This window comes from Drosophila suzukii, chromosome 2R, assembly GCF_043229965.1.
Source record: "Drosophila suzukii chromosome 2R, CBGP_Dsuzu_IsoJpt1.0, whole genome shotgun sequence".
Classification (NCBI taxonomy): domain Eukaryota; kingdom Metazoa; phylum Arthropoda; class Insecta; order Diptera; family Drosophilidae; genus Drosophila; species Drosophila suzukii.
Window position 1 is genome coordinate 11569219 of NC_092081.1, and position 14242 is coordinate 11583460.

The 14242-nt window shown below is 38.8% G+C and overlaps 1 protein-coding gene across 6 annotated transcripts in view; it reads left to right on the plus strand.

Moving 5' to 3' along the window:
* The first annotated feature begins 13417 nt into the window (after positions 1–13417).
* The window catches only part of exp (expansion), a 31313-nt gene continuing 30488 nt past the window's right edge, over positions 13418–14242 (plus strand). For 2 of the 6 annotated variants that reach the window (XM_017074842.4, XM_065863295.2), the window contains exon 1: positions 13419–14147. The gene's annotated coding sequence lies outside the window, so the exon portion shown is untranslated. Of the gene's footprint in view, positions 14148–14242 lie in introns of all 6 variants that reach the window. The other 4 variants (XM_036813550.3, XM_065863296.2, XM_065863297.2 and 1 more) reach the window with 4 other exon arrangements.

Consider the following 14242-nt stretch of genomic DNA (forward strand, 5'->3'; position numbering starts at 1 on the left):
CCAGTCAACTTCAGCATAATCAGGCGAATCAGCTGAGTCTGGTCCAGAGACCCAAACTTGAGCTTGAACCTCCCAAATCGCTTGGATGCGGCAACGGCGGCCGGCAATTAAGTCACCGTTTTGCCGTTATGCAAATAGCAACAAGGTCAGACAGCCAACAGGTATTGGATGGGTGTATGGGTTTCTGGGGGGACCTGGAGGGTCTATTGAAACCTGGAACTTGGACTCGGAATGCGCTGCATCATCCATCCAGCCACGGCCCAATGGGGTTTCCTGTTTTGTATTGGCCCAGCGCGGAATTAGAACAAATTGTCCATGATCAATGCGGGGTCATTGTTGTTGGGGGTTCGCCAAAAGTGTTCACCACTAGGCGATTCGACCTGATTATGGTCTAGATTCTGACAAGCCAACAGCCCTGGGAAGTCCGCCGAGTGAAGTCACGGGGTTCTCTAACCGCACAGTTTTGTATCTTGTGAATACCCATTTAATTATGAGTTGCTCTCCGATCTGAATCACCAGCGATTCGGTCTTGGTGAAAGTTCTGGCAAATATTTACTTGGCGATAAAAGAAGTTACTGACGGACGAGGTTCTCGAATTCAAAAGTACTGTGGGAGGTTCCAAAAAATACATGTTGGTGGGAGATATGAGATATGAGATATTAGGTTCAATCTTTCATCACTATACATGTACTAATTATTACAAACTTTTAAGAATGGATGAATAGTTAAATTCATATTTTTAAAGAATGGCTATCAAAATGTAATAACCTCTTCTTTATAAACAACTAAATGTACGGTTCTTTGTGCATCAATTTTCAACAATATATAATCCTTGCTTTTAAAAAAGCCAAATCTTTCCTTTACAAATATTTTTTTTAACTGAAGGACATTCTTTGTGTTTCAAGGCATGTTCAAATGAGTTCCTAATATATTTTTAGTTATGATCATATTTTACAAGAATGGCTCTTATAATATATTAACCTTCTTCTTCATACGCAACTAAGGTGGAAGACAAATCTTCCCTTCACAAATATTTCTTATAACTGGAAGAAATTCTTTGTGTTTCAAGACAAGCTCAAGTTAAAGGGGCATACATTTTGACAGAATGGCTCCTAAAATATATTAACCTTCTCCTAGTGTAATCCTTGTTTCTGTAGAAGACATCTGTTCCCTTCACAAAAATTTCCTATAAGTGAAGGACATTCTTTGTGTTTCAAGACATGTTCAACTCAAAAGGGCATGCTTAATCATAATCAAATGAGGCTTAAATATATATGTAGTACTTTCCCTTATTTTATAACCATGTGTCAGTGTCCGCCTGCGGGAATTTTGTCTGTTCTTCAACCTTCTGAGGTCACCAGAAATCGAGTCACATCAGCCACGGAACATAACATATAATATCTGACTCTGACGCATTGACGCGTCCTTGGATGGCAGTGCAGAATCGCAGAATCGGGCAGCTAAACAATGAAATATGAAAAATTAAACCATTATTAACGAAGTGAGGGAACAGTGCACTGAGATCATACAAAGGCAGATATCGGGCAACAAAAAACATATAAATAACTTCGACTTGGACAAGCTGTTGTCTTTGGGTACAAGTGCAACACAAAAGCGAGCAACTTGAACAGTAATTATTATTATTTTTGATATATATATATAGATGCAGTGTTTTGCCGCTTTGGTCGTAGCTATTCCATTATTTCGCGCATGACTAACCAAATGCAATTCGAGATTCCATTCTTTTTCGGTTTTTCCTTTTTCTTTTCCACCTCAGTGTGCCATTGAATTCCTTTTGTTCCACTTGGTGGTGGCTGTTGCAATAAAACTGGCGTTTAAAAAACCTGGCCAAAACGAAGCACAAAATCGACAGTAACCGTAAATTTGTAAATCAGTTGCAAGAACATGTGTTTACACAGCCAGTGGGCCTCATCGACTCGGATGCAGGTCATGAGCTAATTGAATCGTTCCTAAGTGCCCTCCGTTTTTAAAAATAATCTGACACACTTCTCTGTTTGCCAATCTTTCGATTTCTTGTCCAAGAATATCTTAAACGAAACGATTTTGGATCTGCAGATGGAAGCGGGGCATCGAAAGCGAAATGGGTCTTTCAAGTGGGGATGAGTCTGATTCTGAGGTTGAAACTGAGTCTGAGAAGTGATTCCAGGACGATCGATGCAGCAACAGGTCGTAAAATAAAATCTTCAATTTATCGTGAGAGAAATCGGCTTTAGTTCTGGCTAAAGGGAAATCAAAAAGGTTGCCGAGTGACATGTCTATAACAAAGATTAACATCGTAAAAAGGGATTGACTTATTTTTGGTAAAAATAACTGTAAATAAATGGCTTTTAAGTAAAATGTCTATTGATGATTAAGTATTACTCACCATATACTTTAAAAAGAATAATAGTCTGATAAGCTATTTAAAAGTCCTTCCAAGATCCATCCAGTCTTTTTAATTGAGATATTTGACAATTTTAACAGTAAGAGTAAGCACATTTCATAAATTTGCATGTTTATTTTTTTAATTTCATTATATTATATTGGGAAATAAACAAATTAATAGTAATAACATAAATTTATCAATGTCGCATCTTGTTTTAAAGTCCTTTTTTTGAAGATAATTATTTAAAAAAACACCTAAATTCCCTTACAATGTTGGTGCTGAGCACCCCGCTTACTGATCACATAGAAATATACACCAATCTCATGAATTTCTGCGAATGTTCTTCTACTAAAACGAAAGGTACCCCAATTCATATTAATTCTATAAGGAACTCATAGGGAAAGCTCCAACTATGTTATTCATTTACTGAAAACATAGAAATATAATTTTTAAAAAGCCAGCATTAGGTGTTTATCTGTGCTTTAATTATACTAGGTCTATAAGAAACACGATTCGTAAAAGGTATACATTCAACCGTAAAAATGATATCTTGAATCATCTTTTTCTGTTCATCGAAAATTAATCGCCGCCTAAAACTATGCAACGTAAGATGGCCAAAGCCGAACAACAACAGTTAATTTTGAATGCAGCAATTAAGAAAAATTTACACACAAACTATGCAACCGATCGAAGGCTTAAGAGAAAAAAGCTTTACCACTCTCACTTTCGCAGACTGGCAAATGCAAACAAGAGAGCTAAAGAGACCGAAGAGCTTTTTTTCCCGTTGGCTCTTCGCTCTACTAAAACTTCACTTTGCACCAAGAGCAGCGAATGGATCGTTTTTTCACAGCTTGTTTTACCTGTTTGGGTTTTCAGCTTTGGGCCTTAACATTATCGATTTGATATTAATTTGTACGTTTTTTTGTTTTTATATACGTTTATTTTTTATTTTTTTATTTTATGTTTGCTATTTTGCAATGCACATGCCAGCGATTCAGACAGCTAAACCAAGTCGGCCAAGAATTTGTATGCGCTGTAATTTCGCCCGGCTGAGATCGCTAATTAAATGCCAAAACAAAGGCGAGTGCAACGATTAATTGCCGCCCCAAGATTATAGCGTTGTCGCAAAGATATGCAGATTGTATTTGCAGTCCGTCGATTATCCATCGCCGGGGTTTCAGCTCCGATTGATATGCCTTGAACTTAGCTATGGTTTATGGGGCTGCCAGCCAGTTCGACTCGAAGGTTTGCACCTTATTTGTATTTAATGGTCTGTTTTGTTTTCAGATCTTGTGATAAATCAGTTCAAGATCTAACTTGTAGTGTGCTCACAAATCTTTAGTTATTATATAAGTGATATTATTGATTTTATAAAATTATCTAAATAAGTATATGTTTTTGGCAATCATTAAAATAATAGAATTCGTAATATTATAGACACATAATTGTAAGAATTGGAAAGCCTAGGCTATTTAATTTAATTTGTTAAGTTGTTCTAAAGGGTTTCTGCATATATACACAGACAACATTGTGAAGTTCTCATTTGAGTTAAAAATGTTCTTAAAAATAGAAAGACATTTTTGAAGTTGAAAATGTTTGCTCAAACTAAGTTGAATTGTCGTTATTTACATTGTATATCTCAACAAATATACTATAAGTCCATTCAGTTGTGTATACTTATCAAAAAGTTGTTAAGTAAACTCATTTAAACTTTTCTCTTCTCACTATTTCGTTTTAATATTGAGAACATTTTTGCTTAAATGTACTTACACGGTTTTTAAGAACGAATGTTCTCAATTTAAGAACAATGTACTTGAACATTTCTCTCTGCAGAATTTGATTGTAATGCTTAACATATTAAAGTTAGTGGGTCATAAAAGAATAGCTTAAAGTAACGACCAATTATCAAAGACGTGTTTATCCAACAAAAGTGCGATCACCTTCAAATATAACTATGTATATACAAATGTGGTATGATCTAATGAGATATTACAAAATAGCTCAATATAATTTAAAGTGATTCTAAGCTCAAGCGAGTCAAATCTTTTAGTTTCCAATCACAAGCTTTCATTTCAGATTAGCTGCACCGCCTTCAATTTACATATCTTCATATCAGCTTACCATTAGAAGGAACTAGTTCCACTACCACATCGAATACCCTGCTCCGATGCAGCTTGATCTGCGTCACATCCAGTGGACAGGGGTTGACATGGGCTGACAGGTCGACGGGGAGCCGGCGAGTGTGTTGTTGTGACTCGCTGGCCACATCCAATTGACGTCCATTGATGATGGCAGGTCATGATGATGATGTGGGCGGCCCACGCTTATTGTTCCCGCCCATCTCCATCCAATTTCCCATTCCCCGCGAGGAATTACCGGTAGCTGAATGCATCTGGAACCGACCGACTGTCGGTGGCTTCAGATGAATCTGACATTAGCGGGCGATTAATCAAGCCGGAAAGGCACAATCAAATTCCTGGGAAGTTCCCCAGGACACAGTTCCCCGTCAGTCAGCCAGAAATACCACGCCAGTTATTCCAAGGTCATCCCTGCGGTGATTTATGAGCCAAAGCCAAGTGACACATGCAAACTGGTTTGCCCGACTGCAGGTTCTCCGCAATCTCATATCTTTACTCTTCATTTGGCTTTCGGTTTCGGCTGGCTGTGACGACCCGTTTATCGGCATTAATTAAACTTGTATACAACGGGCTTGATTAATTTCAAATAGCATTCGGCTAATCTACCATTTATCTTCATTAGGACCCTGGACTATGGCCATGTGCATCCCAAACAAATAGCAGAGCGTGCTGCAAGTCACTCTAATTAGTTAATTTGCTCGCTCAAAAACAAAAGACTTAAGCAGCGAACTTGATGGGAAACAAAAGACTTAGGCAACGAACTTGCCTGGCGGACACGGGCTAAAGATGCAAAAATCTGTGATCACTCTTTTAATTCGAAGCATCCATCAAGCTGTGTGAAATGAACACATCAATGCCCATTTTTGGGCCTTAACTCTGATGAGCCGGCCTAAAAGTCACACGGAAAAAAAAGCAAAAACCTTGGACCGGACGGCATATATATTTATGCTGCGCGAACGCATTTCTGTGCGGCAAATTTTCACATGCCCCGATTACGCAATCCCCCACATAAATTAGGCGACTATTTAGCTCAGATCTAAGCAAACCCGTCCGGTCCAAGCCTAATCAGAGCCGAAATCAAGCGTGGCAAATTGGAGCAGACACAAGTGCCGATCGCGTTAACCAGCCAACAGTTACCAGAAACCAGTAACCACTAAAAAGACAGCCAAACCGCCAAGACAGCAGTTAGCTGTTTTAGAAGCGAAAGCAAAAGTTTTTGCAGCAGCCGCCGCCGTCGAGGAAACCGCAGGAAAAGGAAGGCGTTGGGAAGGGGTTGGGGAAGGGGTAGGGCAGACCAGCCGCCAGCTGCCGGACAACTTTTGCACATGCTTTTTGTGTCTCTTTAAGGGGGCTATAATTGCGCAAAAATAACTGAACAAGGCGATCGCCAGCACATTATATAGACCAGCCAGCCAGCCAGCCAGTCCCGCTCTTGCTAAACCGAACTGGACCGGACCGATCCCCCGATCAGCAATCAATTCAATTCGCCATAACCATTTCTGGGGGCCACACAATAGAGTGGAACCCCAAAAATAGTCTAAAAAGGTGGATAGATTGGAGAACCGATGTTGGGAATACACTGGCATGTCAAGGAACCCTATAGAAATTAGGATAAATGTAATATTTATTCCATAATACAATATTCCAGCCATTAAAATATAGTTTTATAATCAAACTTTATTAGAAGTTCTAGTCTTGTATAAAGAATGCTAACTGCCTTGTTTTGGTTTAATTATTTATGGATGCAATTTACATTACTAAGGGCCAGAATTACAAGGCATATATAAACTAAAAATGTAAATACCCTCTGCAAGGGCATGCCCAGAGTTTCCAAGTTGATTAAACAAAATTGTTTGACTTTGGGGCTTTGAACCGCCAGTTCACGGGGGTCAGCGGGTTAAATTCGATATGAATTGATTGTCCGGAGTAGAGGGAGAGGCAGTAAAGTCCACACTAAGGTCATCCATAACCATGTGGATTTACTTTCTAATTACTGGCAAACTGGCGCAGTTAGGATCTGGAAGTTTTTGCGGCTGGCTAATTTACGGCACGTCCAAAGTGCCCGAAAATAAGCTGGGGCAGCTGCCCGGCAGCCAGCTCAATTTCAAATTAAATTTGTATTCAAATAGACCGCAGACTGCAGACGGCTGCTGTTGGTGGTGCAGAGGTGCTATTGGTGGTGCTATGGTGCTATTGGTGGTGCTGCTCAACCACTCAACTGGGCAATGACAAGCAAATTAACCGCAACTGCCGCCACCGCCTGCCGCTAGATGTTGCACCATCGCACTCCAGTCCGACAATCAGCAAACTGTCGGCTCCCACTGCTCACAGATCCCCCTAATCTCAGCCCCCAAACCATTCCCGATCCCCACCTGCTTCTGGTTAACCACTTCTCTTTTCGCCCAACCCAACTTCTGCCAACCCGCTGCCCTGGCATATAATTTTCCACACATAACCTTGAGCAAAAAGAAAAATACGTGGCTGCTAAGAAACAAATTCAAATGAATTTATCAGCACTTGGCTGGTCTTTTGTCTGCGGATTAGTTTGTGTAAATGTATCTCAAGTGGCGGTACAGTGAAGCCTGAAGTGGCAGACAGCAGAATATAATATATACATAATTGTACTTTTATTCCGTCTTAAAGAAACCTTTAAATAGACGTATTGTATTGCAGAAATAATAAAACAAACCTAACAAATAATTAAACTGTACCAAGATTAGAGTACCTTAATCAATCATTTATCTACTGCCTATAAAAATACAATCTTTTCCGTCATCTAGAATTAAATATTATAAATCACAAAATAAATTAATTCTTATTGGTCAATAACATAATTAAACTGAACGTAAATATAATTTAGCTTGTGAAGTTAATTTAATGAATAGCCATAACTCTTTATGTGTTTTCTACATACTTAAAGAACAGCGCAAGCGATGTATTTCAATTTTAAGCCACTTAAATCAATCGAAGGCTAGAAAAATGAAACCTCCTTGGACATAAAAATTCAATAGAGTTCGGACTGTAATTACATCGATAAAACTTCAATTACCGCCCTCCGTTTCCATTCACCTGCTGTGGCATCTAATGAGTTTCTATTCCAGCGCCCAATTGGGGCTGCATAATTATTATTAAAAGCCATATTTGGTCGATTATGGCCAAATTAATTGGCTTCGAAATTGGAGCGCAGACTGCAGCTGCAGTCGGCCATTGTCCGTTTGGATTTGTATTTATTTATGTTTCTTGCGGCCTGTGTGCCACCCGCACAAATGTAAAATCCCAATAACAATTTGTAGAGTACAGTACGTATCTTGTGGCGAGTGCCCGAGTTATTTCCCCCCTGGATTTCGTAATGGCCACAGCCACAAGAGTCGCCTTTCACTACCACCAGACAAAAGGCAGCGGCAACCGACTCATTTCGGCCGTAATTTATTTGTATATGCCATAGAAATTAGTTCACCCCAGATGAAAAAGGCCAAGTAATTCACGCCCACTGCCAAAATGTGAGTGCCAGCACTTGACTCTCGGGTTGGGGTCTCTGATCTACCAACTCCCTCTGAACTCCCTTCCCTTAATCCCGGGATTGTGCAACAATTAGTGCAACAGCCGGCAGCGAATGCAGGTGAAAGGCTGCTGGCCAAAACCGATTCGGTTCACATTCCATTCGAGCCCAAACAAATCCTGGCCGAAAAGCACGCGCTACAGATATAACCACCCCCTCCCGCTTCTGATATTGCGGCTTAAATCTATTGAATATCACTTAACAAGGCGCAGCTGTCAGCGGTTACCATAATGAATTGTTCACGGCACATTGTCTCAAATTACATGATATCATTCCCCAAACGCAGTTCCACAAAATCCCCACTCAACTGGCTGCTGCACGTGACACAGCTTCGATCAGATAGGAATGTGTACCGCACAACATATGGAGATCTATCCACCGCTTATAGGGTCAAGCCTTGCTGTTTTCGGCTGCTGTCCAAAATCAGTAGTCGCCGAGCAGGAACTGAACTCTTTAGATTATCGCAAACACACTTTCGGTTACCCAGTAGCCAGAGATCTGGAGATGTGTTGTGACTAGGCAAAAGTCATGAGGAAGTGGACACTCTTAAATTTATGACATTTATACTTAACTTTGACTTTAAAGCCAAGGCAAAGACATCTTGCATATTTCTGGTTAAAGTCTTCCTACCATCTTCAGCATTCTTCAATGGCTCTGAGAAATATCTGTAGTTTTCTAGGCCAAAACACTGATGAAATGTAAAGATTAGGGCAAAATGAAACAGCAATTAAAGACACGATAGCGAAGAAAGTATAGTTGCAATTAGAGAAGCAATGAAATTATAAATGGGTAGGTAGAAACTTAAACTTACAGCGATTTGCAAAACAACGACAGCCTTTAATTGAAGAAAGTGAAATTTAAAGAAGAAAAACAATGTTATTTAAGGCTTTATAAGTTTTGGCATAAGTGCTAAGTTATTTTAAAAAATAATTTAAATAAAGCTAAATAGCATACACAAATAAAAAATAAATATTAAACATGTAAGATTTTATCAAGATACTATAAATTGTAAATATATTAAAAACATGAATGCAAATATTTAAGCTTTAGTACATTTTTTAAATAGAATCTTACAAGAGGTGCATTCTAAATACATTTAAGCGCTTCTTATTTGCTTTAAAAAATTCTAATAAAATAAAATCTAAATGGCTTAACAATTTTTAAAGCCATTTTATAATTTTGTTTCTCTGAAACTGAAACATTTTTTAAGTCATTTAAATTCTATTAATATATCATGTTAATAAAAGTACAACTATTAAAAATCAAAAATAGGAATAGTCGTCTAAAATTGTACTTTCTAAGTCTAAAATCTGCTTATATATTAGACTTTTAATTGCGGTACTCAAACATGAGACTCTCCAAGGAGATATATATACGTTTACCAACATTTTTAGCACCCAAAAAATTCTCTTAAGCCTCTTAGTCACAATGGCTTTTCTTGGTGCCCCAAGTTGCACTTACTTGTCAAAGGTCGCGGCAAGCGAAAGTGACTTTGTGCGTCCCCTGTTTTTAGGTTTTCTTCTTTTTTTTATGGCCTTTTTATGCAGTTGGCCAAACCCGTTTCCTGCGGTTGTGGCATGCCACAGCCAGAAAGAAAGAGAAAAAGATGCGGTGGCATCGCTCGGACTGACCTACATCCTCCATTGGCATCGGTGGCGACTCCCAGTTCCCAGTTCCCAGGTTGCGCAATCCCCGCGAGAAGGCATAAAAAAGCACTTAGCAACCTAACCTTCACTCGGGGTTTTGGGAGGGAGAGGTGGAGCCAATGACATCGAGCGACATGGGGTACAAAATAGCGCACAATCATTTCGTTAAATGATTTAATTAAGCTAAACAGTTGAATAACAACAACGACAACAACATTGGTCCAATCCCAAAACCCATTCCACCAGCCGAAACCCATTCGCTTTGATTCGACACTCGAGGCTTTTTTAAGTGTGTGACACATTGGCGTCAAGTTCATAATTCAAAATTTATATTACTCCGATTCCGGACAAAAGGCGACCAAGTGGCGCTGATCGGGGGACATTGATTGCGATGATCTGGAGCCGAGGGACTTATGACCGTAAAAGAACCCAGCTCCACCGGCGATTCAATCGCAGATCTTGGCCCAATCGATTCTGCAGAACTGGTCTATTCTCTGTGGCTTCCATTGCGAAGTGTTTCCGTTTTGTTTCTCAAGTTTTTTGTTTGTTTTGGTCAAGATAATAAAGGAATTTTTTGCCAATTGAATGATTATGCCAAGCCGGGCTTGAATGAAACGCGAATGAGTCAACAATTGCCGGGACAATTGTATTCTTAAGACTAGGGGGATACCCCCTTTACCACACCTCCCTTGACAAAGGTTTAATATTCTTTCTTATTGATATTGAGAGTGTGGACTTATAAGAGCTTAATTTGCGACAACAAAAAGTTTTCACTTCGAAAGCGCAATTATTCAGAACACGGTACAAATTTTGTAAAGCTTTCATGGCTCGTTATAATTATGATAATTCCACTTAAGAAATATATAGTATTGCCAACCTAAAAATTAAGGTATAGGTATAGAATTTAACAATTATAGTAAAATATTTTAAAAGAATAGAAATGTTATTCGATTTAGTTTTGTATCTTATACTCTTCAATGTTGAAATTGATTTCCGAAAACCTAGAAAACGTATTTCTGAATCAGAATTCCAGGAATGTTGATCACTTTTATTCCCAAGCGTTTATTTTCTAAAATGATAAAATTTTCTTTGTTGGCAATTTAAACCCCAATTGCATTTAGTAAATTATCCAAGGTTATTAAACTAAATTAAACATTTTTAGTTATGTTTCCTGCTAACAACATTTACCAGCCCCTTTTTTTAATCGATATTAAAATACATTAAAATCAAAACCCAAACCTAAGCATTTACGAAAATAATAGTTATGATTTAACAGAAATACTAATACAAGGCATTCCAAGCCGCCTATTTGTTTCAGCTCTGAAATACCAGTGATTACTTTGCCCTGCAGTTAAACATCTTGTTTGTTTGCATTTCGGTTGGCTCTTCCCCATGACTTTGTATTCCGCATCTTCAGATGCCACTAGTTGGACTTGAACTTTGTGCGTGTGTTTTGGTTTACTCATCGTTTTGTTTTCAACTTCGAGCCGCTTGTTTGTCAAGGCTCTGACTTAGCCCAGTAACTCATAACGAGTGTGACTACAGTGAAGCCCGGCCGGGAATGTCGCGGCACCCTCATATGGTGCCAAAAAAATTGAAAATATGTTGACCCCAGGCGTATTATTTCGGTTTAGCGAATTGGCAACGCTCGATTGGAGGCACAGCCAAACAATTTTTATTAATTACCCGAGGTGCGGCCATTTGAACTTGACTTTAATTGGCTCTCAACAAAATAATACCGCTTGCAGCACCTGTGGGTTCTCTCCCTAATGTTGTTTTTTTTTTATTTTGGTTGTCTTTCACTTTGGTCTTTCACTTTTCATTAACGCGACCAATTGATTTCGGGGCGTTTCAGGTGTTATGTAACCCCCACATGCCACAATTTCCGATGCCCAAGCTGTAAACCATGGTAATTGAATATGGATAACCAGAGTGTAACAAGTGCAAAGTCTCGCGAGCTGCATATTAAGATGTATGAAATGAACAATAACGGGGGAAACTACTTGGCGGGCTTTTAAGCAAATGCATAACGACAGCAACGCCCACACTTTGCAGTTTCATCAGCTTTTATGATGCCATATGCCATCCGCGTGACTCGAACTCCAAAATAGGACTCCTCCTCTTCAAACGCACTGGAAATGCTCATAATTTGATAATGGCATCAATTAAACTTGATTGCTGGCCAAATCTCTGTGCTGGCCCCTCATTGTTGTTGGCCGTAATTAGCACCCAGGCGAAAAGTTTATACGGCAGTAGTCAAAACTTCTTAATGCCCGGCTGTGCAAACTGTGTCATTAGTTGGCGATGAGTTATGCGAACCGGAATTTTGTTTTTTTTTTTTACTTTTTGGCACGTAATGAAGTCATATTTGCTTAGACAAATTAAATGGGAAGCTCTTGTGAGCTTCTTATCGATAAACAAACGCAATAAGAAGAAGCAGAAGAAGCGCGCAGTGAAATCAAAACAAAAGACTTAGGCAACGAACTTCGTATGGCGTCGACTTGAATTTATAATTTTACGCGCTGCGGATTTCTAGACAGCATATTCCCAGCATTGTTGCTGGGGCCGTCTATCATCATCATCAGCAGCCTCACGATCTTTATTCGGTTTATACACTTGCAGGGTATACTTTAAGCATGTTTTTCAGCCCCATAAACAAGGAATTAGTGGCCATATAAAGTTTTTAAACTGTATTTGTCTACTTAATAATGTTTATTATGGTTTAACAAAATTAAGAACACTGCTTGCTTGCACTGAAATTAATTCTAGGTGTAGTAAAACTGTCATAAATGTTTAAAAATAGTTAACCTTTAAGGCTCTATTAGTACATAAATTATTATTGCTATTAATTACGAAAAAAGTGTATAGATAAGTATAAAAGGGTATTTAAAAGTGCAATTAAAGTGATTTATTATTTTCTGCAATTTACTAGCAGAACTCTTTTTTAATCCATTTCAATGTGATGGAACTGGTGCATTTGCCTCGTGTCACTTTTGGTTGCGCCTGGTGATTTTGCAATTTAATTTCTGCCCGCAAAACGGGTTGAGCCAAAGACTCGGCCAACTTAGACAAGTTCTTGGCTCATGCACTTGTTGCAACTCTGTTATTTATATAATGCAGATTTTTAATTGCCTGTCACATAAATTCCATAGAACTGCGGGCGTTTGCAGAGCCGCAGGTAGTTTGACATTTCGATTGACCTTCAAAAAGCCATTGGAATAAGCAGCGCATCGCCCATAAAAAGTGAATATAAAATTCAGAAACAGAACCAGAACCGTTAGGCCTGCCAAAAAAAAGTCGGCTAAAAAGCTTTTAAGTAACAAAATTAATTTCGGTTAACGACATATACAAATGGCCAAGAGATATATGTTGTTGATGATGTAATTAAGGCGTAGAAAGCAGAGAGATGAGATTGATGACCACCAAATCTGGCTGGGAATTCAAGAAAAAATGCAGCTACAAAGAGCTATTTAAGAGAGCCGAAAACAAGAGCAAAACGCTCTTGAAATAACTCTTGAATAAAAGCTTTGCCAAGCTTTGGACACGCTAAATGCTATTAAGCCAACTTAGCCATGAGGCGACAAGGTAAAAAACAGGTAAAAGAAACGCCGAAGCAACGTAACCGAACTTACGGTACGAAAAGGTAAGGTAAGGCCGTCAGGTAAGCTCCGCTCCGAAAGCCCGACTTTGCCTTCGATTCTTCAGTCGAGTCGCGAAAGTCGTCGAGTGCGTTTGGTTGGCTGGCTCGTCGGCAGTCCAGCTATAAGAAAAAGAAAAAAAGAAAATCCAAGCCACTAAAAAATATTTAACCAAAAAAAAAGAAAACAAACTGAGAAAGAGAAAGAAGCTGCTGAAAGAGGTGAAAAATAAACAAGCAAAGATCACCATCATATCATCATCATCACGAAATTTTGTGCGCGCAGTCTTGGCCGTTATGCAATTGAAGTGCGTCCACAAAATGCCGAGATAGCAACAATTTCGTTTAAATTAATTTCTTTGGGGAATTAGAAATCTTTTCGCGCGAGTTTAAAAGACGCATAAATACTCGTGCCTTCGCCGCTCGTTGTCCAAAATTAAATGCCAAATTAAATATTAAAATTTATGGCAAACTCGTTTACCCAGCCCAGCAACGCAAAAAGTGAAATTAATAAAGTGAAAAGCAAAACGGCAATTGTAGCAAAGGCAATTACAAAATCGATATATAAATAATAATAGAAAATCATTGTTGCAGCATTTGAAGGAAAAATACGTAAAGAAATAACAACAGTTAGGGGCAAACACTTTTCCTCGTCGTCGCTCTGCGAATACGTAATCATTGGGAAAATATCAGCAATTTTGCAACAGTTTCGACACAACAACAGCAACACCAGCAACTGCAGCAAAAACAAAAAAAAAAACAAAAGTAATTGAGCAGAAAGGTGAGTTCGGGGAGACCAAGAGACACGCATGCAAAGCAGGGAAAAAGCAAGAAAAAAGCATGGAAAAAGCATACAAAAAGCAAGAGAAACCCTAG